The sequence below is a fragment of the Mus pahari genome, chromosome 11, assembly GCF_900095145.1.
Source record: "Mus pahari chromosome 11, PAHARI_EIJ_v1.1, whole genome shotgun sequence".
Lineage (NCBI taxonomy): Eukaryota > Metazoa > Chordata > Mammalia > Rodentia > Muridae > Mus > Mus pahari.
Window position 1 is genome coordinate 31,665,511 of NC_034600.1, and position 4,770 is coordinate 31,670,280.

Consider the following 4,770-nt stretch of genomic DNA (forward strand, 5'->3'; position numbering starts at 1 on the left):
ACTTCTCCTCCCTCTCCCTCTCTCCCTTCCCTCCCTCTTTCTCCCTGCCTGCCTGTCTGTACTACTCTCTCTCTCTCCCTCTCTCTCTCTCTCTCTCTCTCTCACACACACACACACACACACACACACACACACACACACACACACACACACTGTTCCTTGGGATTGGTGAACCCACCAGAGAGGTGACCCCAAATAAACCTGGCTTTTTTTTTTTTTTTTTTTTTTTAAACTCTTAATTTGGCTAGAATTGGCTTTTATTTCGTTGGCAGAAAACACTTATTACTGGGATGGACTCCAGCCAGTTTAACCTTTCAAGAAGGGATTTTTTAAAAAAGAAGGTTTTGTTTGTTCTTTGTCAGCACACAGATTATTGTAACCTCTCATCCTTTTAGCTCTCCTTCCCACCTTAATCACTTCCCTCCTCCAGCAAGTCTTTACATCCTTGACATTGTTTACTGTGGCTGCCAATTTCTTCGCTTTGTCTTTAAAGTCCTGCTGAGTTTAAGCCAGGTGTGGTGGTGCACACCTTTAATCCCCATACTCAGGAGGCAGGGAAGGCAGATCTCTAAGAACTTGAGGGCAGATTGGATTTTCAAAGCAGCTAGGACTATGTAGTCAGATCCTATCTTTAAAAAGAAAGAAAGAAAGAAAGAAAGAAAGAAAGAAAGAAAGAAAGAAAGAAAGAAAGAAAGAAAGAAAGAAAGAAAGAAAGAAAGGAAGGAAGAAAGAAAGAAAGAGAAAGAGAGGGAGAATTAAAGAAAAGAAAAGAAAGACCTACTGAGTTTAGTCAGGCACTTTGTGACCACACATTGGAACTATCCCTTAGAGCTTGGTGGGCTCCTCTGTGGTACACAACTGAAGGAGACAATGACTGCCCCTCGCCTATGTCCATCAGGAGCTATTAGTTCATCAAGAAGGCTAGGGTCTTATATGGCCCTCCCTCATCAATGACTGACAGCTTGATAGGCTTCTTGCAAGCAGCTACAGCTATGTGAGGTCATGATTGCATCCCTCTGCCGCACCCAGAAGACAGCGTTTCACAGCCCTTCTCGTCCTTAAGCGACTCACATTTTACTGTGCAGTTCTTTAATGGTATTTATACCTATTAAGCATTTTAAAATATGCTCACCCACCACCTATGTATTTTTGAAAATGGCTTATATCTGTTCAATAGTTTGCTCTAGCTTTTGGAGACAGGGCCTCACTGTGTAGCTGTGGCTGGCCTATAACTTTCTTTGTAGACCAGGCTGACCTTGAATTCAACAGAGATCTGTCTGCTTCTGCTTTGAAAGTGCTTGGATGAAAGGGGAGCACCCCTCCCTAGTACCCCCCACCCCCCACAAGATATGTTAATCTTATTTATCCCCCATTACCCTTTATTGTCCCTCCCACTCCTGACTTCCTTACTTTCTTGGCCTCTTCTTTTCCATAACCCCAAAGATTACTTCGTTGTGTAAGAGATAACAAAAATGTGGTTATCTTAGCATTTCCAAGGCTTAGTGAGAATATGCCCTGTTTCACATTACAGGGTCTGTCTGTTTAGAGGTTAAAGGACCATTACCTGGAGTTGGTTTTTTCCTTCCAGCATGTTAGTTCTGGGGATTGAACTCCGTTTGTCAGGCTTAGCACAAGCGTTTTTACCTGCTAAGCTGTCTCAGTGGCAAAGGATATATTTATTGATTTAGTCAGGGTACTAGGTAGCCCAGGCTGGTTTGGAACTCCTGCTTCAGCTTCACAAGTGCTGGATGCATTGTGTGCTCCAAATCCAGGATGTATGGTTTTCAAATAGTCCAAGCCAGAGCTTAGAGTGCACCGTGTGCTTCCGCGTGCACAGCCCAGATGCTGGACTCAGTCTCCACCACCACCACAGACAGGACCAAAGGAAACCCCAGAATTGTAGTGATCCAGGCACGGTGGTCATCTCAGCCCTGGGGAGGCTGAGGCTGAAGGTTTGCACAAAGGCCTGTCTGGGCTACAGAGTAGGATCTTCTTTCAAAACAATAGGGGTTGGAGAGACACAGCCTGGTGGGCAATAGAGGTTGAAGTTCTTCCAGAGACCCTGAGTTCAGTCTGTTACAGGATCCCAGACCTTAGGACAATTGACACCGTGGTGGAAGTACCATTCACACCATAACATTTCAGCACATAGGCAGTACCACCCGCTAAAATAAAAACAAAGACCTAACCCATCAAAGTCCACAGTTCTGAGAGAGTATCTGAGCATATTAACCTTGCTTTTTAGCTTCTGTAGCTCCACTTTTGGGTGACTGCTCTCGTTAACTGAAGTGTGCTAACCCAGAATGGTTTTCCTACTTAAAAGCTCACCCTGAGAAAGGCTCAGGGCTACACCAGATCTAGACCACCCAGTGTAGTCACTGACTGGCTAATAAAGACTTTCTATGGGCTTAAATATAGGTTGATTGGCTCATGACTGCTTGCAGCTCCAGCTCCAGGAGATCCAGAGCCCTCTTTTAGCCTCTGCAGGTATTCTCAGAGAGGTTTGTACACACAGACACAAAGACATAGACACAGATGCAGACAGACAGACATGCATGTGCACACACCCACACTAAATAAAGGGGAAAAAACACAATAGCAAAAAAGCCATACTTTGTTATAGTTTGCTGAGGACATACTTCCCATACACAGACCAACCAATACACACAGGTAAAAATAAAAATAATTTCTAAAAAGTAAAAGCTGGAGCCTGGAGAGATGGCTCTGTGGTTAGGAGCATAGGTTACTTTCCCAGAGACTCTGAGTTTGGTTTCTAGCATCCATGTACAGTATAAGTACTTCTCAGCCACCTATAATTCCAGCTTCAGGGGATCTGATGTGGGATCTACTTGTGGCTTCTATGTTCCATGCGTCCACATACCCACACACAGATATACACACATTCACATATTTGAAAGGAAAATACATTTATAACCATTTTCCAACTCATTCCCTCTCCCTCCTCTCTCTCTCTTAAATGTAACTTTTATTCACCTCATATAATTTCCATCTCCAAGGCTTACTGCCTCCATCTGCTAACCTAGGCCTAGTCCTAGAAGCCTCTAGTTTCTGTACAATCTAATCTAGGCTTAGAATATTTTCAGCCTCTGAGACTTACTGCTGAGTAAGCTCACCCTTTCTGGTTCTTTTTTTTTTTTTTTTTTTTTTTGAGACAGGGTTTCTCTGTGTAGCCCTGGCTGTCCTGGAACTCACTCTGTAGACCAGGCTGGCCTCGAACTCCGAAATCNNCCTGCCTCTGNCTCCCAAGTGCTGGGATTAAAGGCGTGNGCCACCACGCCCGGCACCCTTTCTGGTTCTTACGGAACCTGGGCTGGTTCAACCCAGCTGTTCTGGCTCAAACTCCTCTCCAAGCTGACTGATTTAATCTGGCTTCTGTTTTGGCCTCTAAATTGCTCTGTCTAGCTTCAAGCTAACTCTTAGCGATCTATCCTGATCTTCATTCTCATTCTCTGGCTCATCACACCTTCGCTTGTGTGAGCGTGTTCTCTCTTCAGTCTGTCTCTGTGAAACGTTCCTGGTAAAACTGCCTCCTCTCCCTCTCCACTGCTCCTCAAGTAGCTTTCCTTTCCTCTCTCTTCTCCCGAGAGTTGGGCACATCCTATTCTGTCAAATCTTTCTGTGATTCATCATCTTTGTCTGCCACTCAATTAGATATCACTTTCAAACACAGGTGCTTCCTTCTACCAACTAACTTTACCTTCAGTGTTTGGGATTAAAGGTGTGTACGACTGGGCATGTATGTATTTCATCCAGAGGGTTTAAAGGTGTGTGCTAAGGCCTGAGCCATACTACAACTAGAAAAGATCCCCCCCCCTCCCAGCAAATAATACAATCTTGGGGTTCACAGTGTGATAAATCCTGTAATACTCTCTTGGTCTCCGTTTCTCCAAGAAATAAAGAAATAGTAAATCTTTTGTAAGATTATGCTTACAGTGGGTTCTGAGCCTTGGTTATGCTGTTGCTGTCACAGAGTGCTCTCTGTTTCGGTCACCACGCGTTTATTTGTATGTTTGCTCATTTGTTTCAGGCAGGGTCTCTAGGTGTCCCTGGCTGTCCTGTAACTATGGAGATCAGGCTGGCATCAAATTTGCAGAGATCCTTCTGCCTCTGCCTCTGCCTCTGCCTCTGCCTCTGCCTCTACCTCTGCCTCCTGCTTTAATGGTGAGTGCCACCATACCTGGCTTGTCAATTGACTTTTAAAAACTTGTTTTGGTTAGGCCAGTGAGATGGCTGGTGGGGGAGGAGTGTAAAGAAGCTTGCTGCTAAGCCAGCCAATCTGAATCCATGTGGCAGGAAAGAACCACTTCCTGTCAGTTGTGCAATACAGAGCATAAGGCATTCTGTGAGTCCACGGGTGGTGGTTTTGGCAGAAGCATAAGAAAGCATTACATACAGGAAAGGCAAATCCACAGCCAGAATAAGTTATCTACTCCAGTAAGGACAAAGCATTGTCTCTTTCATGGGGGACGTGGTCCAATGTAGTCAACCTGCTACCAGGTGACAGGCTGGTCACTCTGGGGAGTGGTGGACTGACTATCTGGGGCTCTGTGTTGGTCTCTTCTGTTGGTAGATCTGGCACTCAGCAGCAGCTGTAGCCAGGACAGCCTCAGTGAGTGGAAGCCCATGTTGTCAAGTTCTAACCCCCATCTCTGCCACTATGGCCACTGTGTTCATGTTCCCACTGGGCGATGACAGGGATGACTGGGGAAAGAGGCTGTCTGTCCACTGAACTCATCTTCCGCTGAAGCC